Raw genomic sequence first — 15,228 nt, forward strand, 5'->3', positions numbered from 1 at the left:
TCATTATAGTATAGTATCTTCTCTTGGGGTATTTATTACGTCTGTTTTCCTTTTCCCCCACTTTCTATTGGCTGCCAGTGTTGTCAAGGCCAAGCGAGTACCAGAGCAGCCAGCTCGCCTTAACTTTTATATCTCTAGCATTCTGCCTAACCTTTCTTTCTCCTACTTCAACAAATTCTATGTATTAAATATTCATTTAGTGTGTGCGAGAGTGAAAGATACCATCCTTGTATTTGAAAAGTTTCTATGTAGAGGAAAGTGATATGTATACAACTCAGAGAAGAAAAGCAAAGAGCACCGATTTCCACTTGTGCCATAAAAGGGAAAATTGAGCCCTACATGTGGCTGGTTTAATCACTCTCTCTGAAGCTTTGTACTTATTTCTTTCCAAGTAGCCAACTGTTATCAAGTTACATTTCAATTGGATCAGTTCACCTTATTATAGTCACTTTTAAAATATATTTATATACAACTGCATTTGTTCATTTTTCTATGGTATTGGAATTCTTCCTACAGCAAAACATTACTACATTTCATTAACTTAAATGATACTTTGTAACAATCAAGTGATAGAGGCTATCTGTCCTCCAATGTCAAAGGAAGAGAGTCCTGGAAAGGATATAAATAACAGATCTTGTTAAAATGTATCTCAGGTAAATATTTTTCATATCCTAAACTGGGAATTTCTGAGAGTATAATACAAATTTGACAAAAATTCATAGACATGTCTCCCTGGAATTTCATTAATTTATTTAATATACATTTATTAAATAGGCATCGTGGATATAAAGACAAATAAGAAATGAGTACTAGGCTTCCAGAAATTTATAAACTTGCAGAACAAATAATTCCTCTCATATCAAGGGAAGATTTCTAAATAAACTCTTAGTGTATACTTTAGCTACGGTTTTCTCTGGGTCTCATGATAAGTAACTGACAAGGGCAAATTTAATCTGACTGACAGTTTTCAGTGGTCAAAAAACTATATATAACAAAGAAAATTACAGACTAAATATAGTTCACTGACTATCAAACCAAAAGCCCTTTGAATATTATTGTCATAAAAAAAGTCACTCTAACTAATTCCAACGTATTCTTATAAGGATCAGTAATGTTTTTAGGAACTCGTGTCTTGCCAACTTGAACTGAAGGTGTTGGCAAGTGACAGTGAAAAAAGATGGAGTTAGAATTGTGTTAATTTATGACTCATACGTAAAACAAAACAGAAAGCACATTGACATAAATAAAAACCTTCTGTGGCCAAAACAAGAATAAAAACAAGTAGAAATCGATCTTTTTATACCTATGAAATAACCCTTCATTTTATATCTAGAATCAAACTTCTGCTTATCAGAGTCAGTGTCATCACAAAACAGTACTTAAGATAAACCAGTTCTGAGGAGTATCAGCATTTTATAAATGTTTAAAACACTATTATTATCTATTCTGCTTTGAATAATAATAAAATGATGTCATAAACAACAGATCGTCTTTCTTTAAAAAATGCAAACATAAAAAATGTTTATAACTGCTTCCACATACTCTGATAATTTATTTTCAAAACTTTAATATTTCTAAGCATTTTTTTCTGGTTATATATCATTTGTGTTAAAAATAATTTGAGGTGTTACTTTAGTTGAACTTCATAGTTCCTATGTCATGGTTTAGTGATTTCCTTTTTTGAGAGGAAATTCAGGGAATCTACCATGAAATACAAATCTAAAAATATTAATGTACAGCCTTTCAGATAAAGAAGAGGAACTTCCTACTCTTCTTTTTAATTCCTTCATTTTAAATCATTTTTTAAAAATATTTTTATTTTATATTCATCTTCCTTTGTTTACTTTAAACATGTCAATTTTTGTGTTGTCTCTTTTTATTCTCCTGTATTACACTGATTTTATTACTTGCTTTTATAATGATCAGCAAAACAAGGATCAGAAAGAGGGAGATTTCTTATCCTCAACAGAAAAGGGGCAGAGGGGAGGAGATGGATAAAAACATTTGTCTCTATGTGCTGTGAGATAATAGAAAATACATATTTGTCTCTGCCCCCCATCCCTGATGTGGCGCTCCTAAACCCTTGTAAATTCCTAAATGATAAGAGTACCAGGAGCATCTTTTGTTTCAATGAGGTGGCTCTTCTAGATAGCTCCTGGATGCGAGCTGGTCACAGACCAAGCCATGATTAGAAGTGTGAAATTTTCAGCCTGACTCCTCATCCTCCAGAGAGGTGAGAGGAACTAGAAACAAAGTTAATTGATATGCCTGTGAGGAGCCTTCATAAAAACCCAACAGTAGGAGGTTCGGAGAGCTCTCAGGTTGTTGAATACATCCACATGGGTAGGACAGACGCTCCTGTGTTCAAGATCTTCCCAGACTTTGCCCTATGTATCTCTTCATCAGGCTATTCTCTGCAATGTATGCTTTATCATATCTTTTTGAAAAATTAGTAAATGTGTTTCCCTGAGTTCTGTGAGCCGTTCTAGCAAATTAATCAAACATAAGGAGGGGGTCGTTGGAACTTCCAATCTGTAGCCTGTTGGTCAGAAGTACAGTCTGTAGGTTAGAAGTGATAACATGAGCTTGTGACTGGCTTCTTAAGAGTGAATGTGGGAACAGCCTTGTAGGACTGAGCCCTTAACCCGTAGAATCTGACACAATCTCTGAGTAGACGGTGTCAGAACTGAGTTAAATTATAGAGTACTCTGCTGATGTCACAGAGAACTACTTATTGTGGGAAGAAACCTCTACATACTTGGTGACCAGAAGTGTCAGAAGTGAACTGCTCTGTATGAGTAGTAAAAAAGACACACAGGAAACACAACAGATAAGAACTAACTGGGTTTTGCCCTACATAGTAAGGAAAAAAGCCAAGGTTTTTCCTAAACAGCTGCCTATTCTAATAATTTCATTTTGGGAGGGGGTTTATCTAAGTGGTGGTATTTGCTGTTATTTTACAACTTTTATCCAGCATGTAGGATAACAGTCTCAGGTTCTTTTAACTTAGAGCCATTAGACTTGGAGCCAAATACCAAGAATAAGCTTCTTCCTAAAACAGATTAGCAAGTGGATGCTCTAAGCTTATCCATAGTGAGAAAACAGAAAGTAAGGATAATACTTTAAACATAAACCCAATGGAAAAATATTATCCTCATACTACCACCCTGTATAATTCTACCACCCTGAGATAAATACTGCAAACATTTTAGTATATTTATTTAGAGATTCCTCTTGTTCATGAATGTGTATGTATCTGCATTTATATAGAGCTTTAGAATAATTTTTATAAACATCACTTCAATGGTATTTAACAATATTATTTTTTGTGAACATCATTTCGATAGTAGTATAATATTTTATACATATGATCTGTAAGATTTCCTCATTGTTGAACATTTAAATTATCATCAGGCTTAATTTGTATGAATGCAACAATGCATTGTACACAAATTTATTCCACTCTTGAAATAATTTCCTTAGAATATAATTTTTGAGGAATAATGAATGAATATTTTAAAGTTCTTAATGCATATCATCATATTTTTTTCTAGAAATACACTCCTTTCCTACTTTATACCTCCTCTACATCAGAGAATATTACTATATTAAAAATGGCACTAGGTTAGTTTTAAAAATATGTTTGTTTTTATTTGATTAATAGTGAGTCTAATTTCAATTTGAACTATACTGTACTGTTAATTTCATTTCATTGTCTTTGTATTTTACATAGTGTTTTGAGTTTTTGAGATTACATTGTCACTGGGACTTGTTCTTTGTTACACAAAGGATTTCCTCTTACTGTCTACTGTGCTTTCCTTTCCACTCACACATTATCCTTTTAGGGAACATTGAAATTTTGTGGTTTCAGGCTACAGAATAGAAATTGAGTAGAAATGATTCCTACAACAAGAGTAGCCATCATATTGAATAATCATATGGATATGACTGAAATGGATATTAAAAGAAAAAAGATGAATAATAAAAAAGAAAATATGTATAACCAGGGAAAGGGGAGAAAAGGGAAAAAACAGATTTTTAGGAACAAAACTTATTTTATACTTTCTAGCCATCTGTTTGCATTGCATACCAGGACACTCAGATCTTGGTATCTATTAATTTGTTGCTATAGAACTCCATTCTCTTATTTTTTTTAACTACTACTAAAAACTACTAAAATATCCGTAGTTGTATAAGTTAATAAGACTTACTTTATATTGTCTGAAATAAAGCACAAGGTTAAAGACAGTTTAGAATTGGAGTCAAGAGCGTAGATGCTTAAGCCAATGTGCCCAGGTAAATATAGACTCGGCTCTGCTCTCTACTAGCTCAGTAACTTGTCTTCTTGGACAAATTAGTTAATCTTTCTGTGACTGATTTTCTAGTAGGACTGTTGTGAGGATTATAGAATGAACACATAAAATGTGCACAATGATAAATACTTAGCTAATGATAAATGGTTGATATATATTGACTGTCAACTATTAGTAAAGCTGAGATTCTTACTAAAATAAGCTATGCAATTAGTGTTATCATTAATTTATTCAGCAGACATTTAATTGAACACATGCTGCATTCCAGATCCTGTATGAAGTGCTGAAAAAACTTACCTTCCTAATGAACTTGTTCCTATAGCCTCTGGAGGACAGGCTTAATATAGATATCACATGAGCACAAACCAAAGTCCTCAACTGCACATCTAGGGAGACCAATCCATTGGCTAATACACATAATCCGGTCCAAACCAGCTCCTCTCTGGGAAGTGTAATTAAAATAGTAAAAGACTTAGCCAGTTATCCTTGGGTGATGAACTAAAAGAATATATAGATTTGAAGACAGCATTTTGCCCTAAGTACAAGTAAAAATGGTGGTGGGGGAGAGAAGAAAGAGAGAGGAGGTGAGTGGGTAGGAAGACACAGGAGAGACAAAGAAAATAAGAAAGAGAAAGAAGATGAGAGAAAAGAAAGAGAGAAAGGTCGAAGAGGGTGGACAGAGAGAGAAGGGAAAGAAGAAGAAAAGACAGAAACTTGAGACCTTGTAGCCTCTGAGAGAGAGAGAGAGAGAGAGAGAGAGATGGTGTATGGCTATACTTTATAATCTTGGACAACAATGGTATTTACTCTCATATCCTTATATCTGTTATGCTACTGTTTCACTCTCAGTATTACTTGATATGTCAAGGTGTAGTTTATGTCTCATTCCTCAAAGAGCTTTAAGTAAAGCAATGCACAGCAGACAAACATAAAATAACTTTCTGGTTTAAGTAGAGTTTGGGTATGGGACCAGTTTTTCGGCAAGAACTTTTCTATATTAAACTCTCCAGAAACTATTGTTTTTTTTCTCTCTCTCTCTTTCTCTCTTTCCTTATTCTCTATCCTCTATTGTTGGAGTTAGTACAGTGTCCACTCACCATCCCGGGTTCCATACATATAGGCTGAGTGATTTTCATACAAGGGCTTCCTGGAATCACTCTGCTATTCACTAATATGACCAGTATAGTACTGTCTTCTAGTGGCATTAAAACTGGGAGAGTAAATATTGAAGTTAAGTAGATTAATATGTGTTGAGCATGTCTTATATAAACTAAGCACTATGCTAAGTACTCTACATATATTAACTATATTATTTCATTTTATTCTCCAGCAACCTTGTCAGGTTTGTATCATCCTAATTTTCTAAAGATGAAAACTGACAGACTTAGTAAAGGGAAGCAACTTACCAATGGCCTTAAGGCCACTAGCAGAGCCAAGATCTTAACCAGAGTTAAAATACATGGCTCTGAGTAAATTCACAACAGGTGCTATAAAGAAGACAGTACCAGGTACTTTATTGGTGGTCCCCATCCTTTTTGGCATCAGAGATAGGTGGTCCCATGAGAATCTAATGCCTGATGATCTGAGCTAGAGCTGAGGCAGTGACGCTAGTGCTGGAGAGTGGCTGTAAATACATATGAAGCTTTGCTCGCTTGCTGTAAATTGAGTTAACATTGATTGCGTTATCTAGTGAATATAATACTAAGTTGAAGCAGATTTTAAAACACAAGTACCATTTTTCTAAGACTGGTTATTCTTATTTGTTAAAATTTTTTTTAAAAACCTATGATTTTTGCCTATATAATGATCTGTTTTGGTATGTTTTAGGTAAATTAATCATTAAATATAAACTGAATGTGTACACTAAGAAAGATTTAAACTTAACGAGTTCAGCCCTAAGCTTAACTCACTGACAATTGCTTAAAGAGATAAAACAAAATGTAGTAAGACAGCAGTGTATATGTACAGCAAGACTGTGAATGTTCAGTGAGCCACAGAGTACCTACCCATTAAGGGGAAATCATACTGTAAATTAAATCATGTTTGCATAAGGAATAAAATATTAGCAATAAAATAAATACCAATGTCAGTGATGTGGTATAACATCAGAATTCAGGACAATTGAAAATACTTGAAGCATAAGAGGATACATATCAAAGGAGACACAGTTAAAGGTTTGGAAAAAAACTAAGATTTTGAGAGAAAGGTTATCAAAGTGGATTGGGATAAATATTGCTGCATTCCTCTGCTTCAGAATAACCTGGGTACATTTAGCCTTATTCTTCTACCTACATATGTCCAATTGTAAGAAAGAGTTATAAGAATAATCTGAAATTATGGGTAAACATTTATTCCCTACTCTTAATGTTTTCATGGAGAAACTTTTGCTAAGTTAACACTTGGACTTTTACTCCTCTCTGAAGTGGTAATGCTTAAAGTTCAATTTAGCAAGAAGTACAGTTGTCCCTTTTATCCATGGTTTAGCTCTCTGTGGTTTCAGTTACCCACTGTCAACTGCAATTCAAAAACATTAAATGTAAATTTTCAGAAATAAACAATTCATAAGTTTTAAATTGCATGCTGTTCTGAGTAGCCTGATGAAATCTCATGCCATTATGCCCCATCTCACCCAGGACCTAACTCATCTCTTTGTCCAGCATATTCACCACCCATTAGTCATTTAGTAACCATCTCAGTTGTTAGATCAGTTATTGGAGAGAGATCACATTCACATAACTTTTATTATTGTTGCAATTATTGTTATAAGTATATTGTTATAATTGTTCTATTTTATTATTAGTTATTATCATTAATTTCTTACCATGCCTAATTTATAAATTAAACTTTATCATAGGTATGTATGTATAGGAAAAAACATAGTATTTATATAGGTTTTGGTACTATGCAGGCATCCACTGGGGGTCTTAGAACACATCTCCAGTGGATTAGGGTAGACTGATGTATCATAAGGTCCACTTACTTGGATTTAAGCCAAACTTTCCAAACCTAGTTTTCATCAATAGTAAAGCTGACCCAGCTATTTGACTCCTGAATCTAATTCTCCTTTAGTTTCTAAATCAGGTAGAAGGAAAAGGTATTATTTTTTACTTCCTAAACATTTAATAGCCAAGACTGATTATATGCTTTGGGATGTGTGTGTGTGTGTGTGTGTGTGTGAGATATGTTACAAGTTGTTAAACTGTATGATCATTCATATAAGCATAAGACCTCTTCATTGACATTTACATTAAAAAGAAGTTGTTTTTCTTTATTCCATTTTGACTTTGGTATTTGATTCATGTGTAATATGGGGAAACCATATAGAATGATTAATAAGGAATAGAACAGTAAATAGAAAAAGAGTTTGTCTGGAGGAATTATTAGGTGAGTAGGTAGGTAGCTATGCCAAACTAATTATGCCCTGGGATAGTTGTAGAAAGAGAAATAGTGAAGTTGAAGCATTTATTAAAAATAAAAATAAGTGTGAATTTACAATACTAAGTTTTTAGAAGAGATTAACCTGATCACATCTGATAATTCCATTAAAATTATACCAATTACAACAAATAATTCTGTAATTCTAATGAATCATTTTAATTTATTCTTCAATGCCAAGGAAATTGATGTTACTTTAGAAAGTTTCCTACTTGGGCACATTCATGACAAATTGTCTGACTGTCCATTAAGGAAGTATAAAGAAAGATGATGAAATTATAATAAGAAATAGTCCTAAGTCCAGCTAAAGTTTCACTTTTGACACCAATAAAAATGAAATCTACTTTGATACCATATAATGTTTAAAATGATGTCCCAATCTCTATAGCATTTTGAAATATAATAACTTTATGGACAATAATAACAATAGCTTATTATAGTACAATTACCTATTATGTCACAAGCACAATTTTAAGTAGGTGGCATATCACTTTGACCTCACCAAAAATCTTGAGGGCAGACATCATTATTTTTACTTTACAGATAAGTAAACAGGCAAGAAAAGAGTATTTTATCAATGTCTCACGTGTACAATTAGGAGAGCCGGGACTCAAACCCAGGTCTCTTGAATCTGAAGTCTACGTTCTTTCACTATGCCACATTTAACATATAACACAGTTCTAAAATAAATTTCTCCATCTTCTCCTATACGCTTTCCCTTTCTTGACTTCTCTACTTCCACACTTGTTCACCCAGTTCCTTTGGATCAGCCCTTGATGTTCTCCTACAACCCCGGTGTTCCTTCAGTTCCCAAATCCACATCTATCCTTCCCTGTCTATTCCCGCCTTGGCGAGGTTCCCATCACTTCTTTCCTGCAACAGCAGCATAATTCCCTAAAAATTCACCCTGCACGAACAACCATATTAACCTTGTTTATACATATACTATATTATATGTTCCACACAATCCACTTAATTTTGCTAAAAACTTTCAACAGCTCTCTTTTTTCTTTATAAGACAAGAAGGGGTAGGCAAACTGTTTCCTTTAATGGGCTAGATAGGAAATATTTTAGGTGGTATGGGCCACACAGTCTCTAATGTAACCTTTTAACTCAGTCAAGGTGGTGCAAAAGCAGCCACAGATAGCATGTAAATGTGAGCCACAGACTCACATAAGGGAGTGTGGTCATGTTCCAATAAAATTTTACTTAGAAAAACAGAGGGTAGGCTGAATTTAGCCCACAGGCTAGTTTATGAATCCCTGGTGTAGAATAAAAGAAAAATAAGAACTTTCATTTGTTTTTCAAGGCCCTTTATACATTCATTAATAAAATAAAAGTTGTTAATGAAACATTTAATTCAGCAAGTCAGATAGCTCATTGCCTCTACTCCATAGTTTTTTATTTCAGGGTCAAATTTCATGAAAGAATTATGTACACAAAATGTCCACTTTTATCCTGATCCCCACTCCTTCAGACCACATTCTGCAATCTTCCTTCTTTTGCTACCATTAATGTTGGAAACACTGTGAGTTTTATAGTTAGAACTGCGTTCACATACCAGCTTATTAACTGTATTAGCTGTTTGACCTTGGGTAATATATTTTACACCTTTGATTTTAGGTGTTTCTAACTGTAAGTGAGTACATTGATATTATTGTTATTTTGAAGACCGAAATTGTTATATAAAATATAAAATAACATTGCTACATGTACATTGCAGGTGAAAATAAAGATTAGTCCCTCTCTTTCTTCCCAGCCTCCTCTTTTTTCTCTCTAGATTTAATTGCTGGCAGTTATTTTTTTTCTAAACTGCATATCTGAACTCCTAAGATCCTGCATCAAAACTCTTCAGTGGTTCCTCACTGCTTACAGAACAGAATTTAGACTCTAGTTTGTCAAACAAGTTCTGTTTCTTGTCTAATTTTCCAGTGTTATTTCTTACCACTTCTCAAAATAAAAATAACAGTTTGATAAACTTTGATTGAGTTTCTACAGAGAATACAAAGACAAGATAGAGAGACCTTCCCTTTCTACAAAAGGTAGCTTTGTAGAAAAAAATACCTAAAAATCCATAAATCAAAGAGAATTGCTCTTTATTGTGAGCCAGTTTGTTTCTGAGAACTGATCTCAGTACTCTATATATTTATTTTATTCATTCAATCTCTATTCCAATGAGATTGTTATTATGTTATCTATCTAACAAAGAAAGTGATATGTAAGTTCCTTAAGGTCAAGGATTTTTATCTATTTTATTCAGTCCTGTTTGCCCAGCACCTTAAACTGTAGTGGACACATGGGAGCTTCTATACAATTTTTGAATAAAGAATTAAAGAAGTTAATGAATTTTTCAGTGTTACAAAATCAACAAGCAACATGTTAGAGATTCCAGTCAGATGTAATTCCAACTCCTTTACTTTTTTATAATCTTACACGTATATGAGGGTTGAGACTGTGTATATTTTTTCATCATCTTGTTATCACTGCATGCACTGAACTTGACACAGAGCAATCAAAAAATATTCTTAAATATATAATCTCACTAGGTTCTGCCCTATACAAAATGGATCTAAAATAAATTTTAAAACATAATCTAAAATACTTCTTTCAACATTTTTAATCATATAAATGAAGTTGATAGAGAATAAAGAGATAGAATTTGCATTTATTTACATCACATAAAACTGACATTTTAGATAACACATTTTAAAATTATATATGCTATTGGACATCACTACTTAACATGATATTTTGAGATAAGCATGACTCGTGTGTCTATTATAGAAAATTTATCCATAGGTATATGTACATTTACTACTTGGTCAATTATTGACTCAATGAGCCTCATACCTTATCAGAGAGAAGCCTTTTTTTTTTTTTTTTCTAGAGGGTTCAGCTTCCTAGGTCATTCAGTTGAATTCTAGTGCAACTTAAAAACTCTGTTGCCAACTTCATTACTTATATCAACTCTGCTTTAACATATAATTCACTTCGTTTTATTTTGCTGACAAAATTTACAGAGAAAATATTTTTTCAAATGCCATAACATGAAATTTAACAGCTCTTTAGCAAGCCTTAAATAAGTTTTAGATACACGTACAAAAAAGCACTATCAATATAAGAACTGAGTTGTTACATGTGAATTTATTGCTATAGTAGCTTTTGGACAATTATTCATACACTGTTTGCCACTTCTTAATCCACAGCCCATTTCATTTTTATCCTTTACTAATCCACTAACCCATAGTATACCCATACCAACCTATAGCATCCAAACTGTCTTGGGTTGATGATGCCACCTAGTGGCAAAAAAATGTCTAAACCAACATGTTCCCCCAAGATCTCTTTTTCCTTCTCAGAGAAATTCTGCACCATCCAGTGTCACTTTCTACATCTTAGATAATTACACCTTAGATATCTCACTCAATGTACTTATGCATCCTTTTAAACCATCTTCCTCTTTCCCTCTCAATTGCCTCTATTTCCTCAAGGTATATGTCTGCTTTCTCCTTGCCTCTGTTGCAGTTGTGAGTTTTAACAAAAACCTTCTGGTAAATGGTCGATAAGCATATCTAGAGTACATGTGGTATAAATATATCCAAGGAGATGAAAAGTACAAAGCTAAACTATGTGTTTATTAATTCATTTTGATAAAGAACAACAAAAATAAGACTCTCTCTCTTTTTTCTCTCTCTCTCTCTCTCTCTCTCTCTCTCTCTCTCTCTCCCCACTCTCCTTGTTTATAGAAAAGTAATCCCCTCCCCTAGAAGTAATAACAGTGGTACTCTATATACATACAGTGGTACTCCATAGATATATATATCTATCTATCTATATATATCTCTCTCTCTCTCTCTCCTCCTCTCCTCTCTCTCTCTCTCTTCCTATAGAAATATCATTTTCCTCCACAAAAATCATAGCTTATTATTCAGGCCCTTCTGTGCCTTGTTTCATTTCGACAATATCTTAGTGATGTTTACGTATAAGTACATAAAGAGCTGCCTCATCATTTTTAAGAGTTATATCGTATTTCATGGTATGATTGTGCTTGTTTATGTAACAAGTTCTCCATTAAAGAGTTTTTTTCCTAATCTTTTGCTACTACCAAAACAGTGATACATTGTGTTAGTGCTAAGGTAATTGTACAATGAACACCTAGGAACAGTCCCTGAGTCCTAACTGTAGGGGAAGAAAATATTAACATTTTGAGATGAAATAAAGATAAAAAACAAACAAACAAACAAACAAACAAACTAAAACTTAGTACCCTAAGTTTTGTGAAAATATCTGAACACAACTTTCAGATTCTGCAAAATCATTTTTATCTATACTCTTAACCATAATTGAACTAACTTTTTCTCAAGCATGGAGAAACAAGGCCTCCATTTTGAATCTTTTATCTATGTAAAAGGTTTTAGAGTACTAAACAACTGACTTACAACTTTTGGGACAGAATGTATTTGTAAGGATGGTATTTCCTGAAGAAGACATTATTTCAACTAATTATTAAAATAAAAATCTTATAAATAAACAATTTGAAAAGCACACTGCCATAAATTAATATGATTTGATTCCTTTTCAAAAGAAATAGGTGTTAGAATAGCTGTTATTCATGTATAATGATTGTAACAAACTGGTGTGATGATGTTGTATTTCATTACCATCATTATTTATTGAGAGAGAATTCAATAGAGATTATATCATGTTTATGTATTCAAACATGCCTATATATATATATATATATATGTATATATATGAAATCTGTATATCATAGACTCAGAATTTCATAGCTGAAAAATAGGTCAAAATACTCTAGTTTAATATTCTCATTTTATACCTGAAGAAACAGAACCAGAGAGATGAGATATTATAAAAATAAGGTGTATTTTCACATTTATAAATAATAATATTAATAATAGATGTAATGCATGCTATTCTTTGGCTTTGTGTTAAATGTTTTATGTGCATTCACTCATCTAATCCTCATAAAGATAGAATCTATTCTTATCTATAACCATTTAAACAAATGAAAGAGGGAAATATAAAATTTTTACAATCAGGCTGTGGTTAAGTCGAGATACTGAATTTGGATTGTTTATTAATTCTAATTCCATATTTATCAAGTCCCTATGTTTATTAACTCTAAATATTATTTCTGCATACTCTCGTGACCTAGGAAGATGGAAAAAACTAAACATGGCAGAAGGAAATGAGGAAGAGAAAAACTGAATTGAGAGTGGAAAAAATGAAATTAGTGGAAGGAAAAAGCAATGGTATGATAACTAAAGGTGTTTTAAGTCTTAGCTACATATATTTTTCAAAACCACTTTTTGAACATGGGGTCCTTAAAGATTATTAATGTTTACACAGTCAAATGTAAGAAATCAACAGGCAAATCTAGACACTTAGTGTTGAACTGTCCTTCCCTTGAATCGCTCAGCTAAAGTCTTTAAGATCTCAGTGGGATCTGCTAAAAAAGTGACTAATTCAGGGCTTCGAGAGGACAGCAAATGTTTTACCAAGGCTGAGACAATTTCCTTTCATGATTGGCTGTTTCAAAACCCCGGAAAGGTAGAAATTTAGATAGCTAGATAAATTCAACAAACACTCATGTTGAGAGTTTCATCATCAGTGAGATGAAAGTCAAAATTAAAACTAACGGGAATTTAAATTTTTCTAGTGTTATTTTGAAATGTGGCATTTAAAATTATTCCTTACATTCATAACACAAAACCCTTGCAAAACTCTTATGAATAGTCTATGGCCATGCCACTCTGAACATGCCTGATCTTGTCTGATCTCAGAAGCTAAGCAGGATTGGACTTGGTTAGTACTTGAATGGGAGACCACCTAGGAATACCAGATGGTATGGGCAGAAAAAAAAGAAATTAACAAACTCTTTTGGATAGACCAAACAATTTTGTGAATCATTTCATTGATTAGATTCAACAAATATTTGTAAGGTTACTACCCATCACATGCCAGTAAGTAGTAGTAAATAAAATACATAAAAATCTTTGCCCTCATGAGACTTACATTCTAGTGTTGGAGAAAACATAGCACACAAAATTCATAAACAGTCTGTTAGTTAATGAAAAGTATAATAGGGACAAATAAATCAAGAAAGATAAATAGGGAGTCATTAGTACAGTTTTAAATAAAATAATTACAAAAGGCTATTTATTTATTTATTTATTTATTTATTTATTTATTTAGAGAAATTGGTCTTTGGAGAAAAAACAGAAAGTAATGATAGAATGGTCATGTGGATATTTCAAAGAAAAGCATTCCCGGAACAGCGAATGCATAGGCACTAAGGTAGAGGTATGTCTGACATTTTCAAAGAAACAAGAGGGAGCCAAGGTGGCTAGACTGAAAAAAAAGGGAGATAGAAGGCTGGGAGATAAGATCAGAGAAGATATTGGGAGTCCAATCTTTAAAATCTTTTAGGTCATTGAAAGGATTTTGGCTTCAATACTGTGGGAAAACAAACAAACAAACAAAACAGAAAGCCTTGAAAGGTTTATGAAGAGAACATCCAAATAGTAAGAAAAACAATGATTATGAGTGATTCACTTTCTATTGAATTATTCAAAAGAATAAAGACAAATAGCTTCAAAAGGAAACTGAAAGACCCTGACCAAGGCCAGCAATGGAATGGGCATTCACAGCATAAATTATGGAGCATGTGGTGGTTTGTGCTGTGTATCTGGTTAAGCTGGAAACTGTTTCCCAAACCTCTTCCTCTATGATTGCCAGATACAATTGATCAAATTGGGAACATAGGTAAGATTTGCTAGCTGAAAGTGGAACAGTCCAGACATCCTGACTCAGTGAGGGTTACCATCTTCAGATGCTGTGCTAGACAAGTACAGAGGTACCTGGTGTGTTCCAGCCTGTCCTAACTCTCCTCCACTCTGCATCCACCATCTTCCCGGTTGCTGACCCTGTTATCCAACAATGGCCAGGGCTACCACCGGGCATGTCACTGTGGAACCATAGAGGTGATAACTTATCAGAGGTAACAGTTGCCTGCAGACTCCTATACAAGCTTCCTTTTGGCAGTTCAACCTGGTAGCTGGAAGTGCTTGGTTTCTCAGATTGATTGCTTCTCTGATGATCCAACAATCATTTCTGACCTTCACTTACTTGCATGACTACTTCTACAATTGTGTAATGTCTAATTTGTATGATAAATTTCTTATCCCATAACAATCATTAGTGACTCTGCTCCAGTGGCTAGATTTGCCTGATCCAGTCCATTTACAGAAAACTGTCCATTTGCTTCAATATTTGGTAAACTCAGCAAATATCGACAAGTTATAGAAATTATAAAATAAACTTAAGTCCTTTGCAGGACATGGTTGGCTCAGGCCAATGTTTTGAGATGTTTCAGGAAGGCTTTTCTGCAGCAGACAAAATGTGCTTTTATAGACTGATCCAAGGTTTAAGAATAACATCTAATCCCAACTTCTGCTTC

At 33.4% G+C, this 15,228-nt stretch overlaps 1 protein-coding gene and 1 pseudogene across 1 annotated transcript in view; one reads left to right on the plus strand and one right to left on the minus strand.

Annotated features, from left to right (window-relative positions):
• The window catches only part of KCNH7 (potassium voltage-gated channel subfamily H member 7), a 399,182-nt gene that overhangs the window by 340,984 nt on the left and 42,970 nt on the right, over window positions 1-15,228 (minus strand). The gene's annotated exons all lie outside the window — the stretch shown is intronic.
• Window positions 13,505-13,623, plus strand: LOC120597406 (uncharacterized; annotated as a pseudogene).

Source organism: Pteropus medius, unplaced genomic scaffold, assembly GCF_902729225.1.
Source record: "Pteropus medius unplaced genomic scaffold, Ma_sr-lr_union100, whole genome shotgun sequence".
In the NCBI taxonomy this organism is placed as follows: domain Eukaryota; kingdom Metazoa; phylum Chordata; class Mammalia; order Chiroptera; family Pteropodidae; genus Pteropus; species Pteropus medius.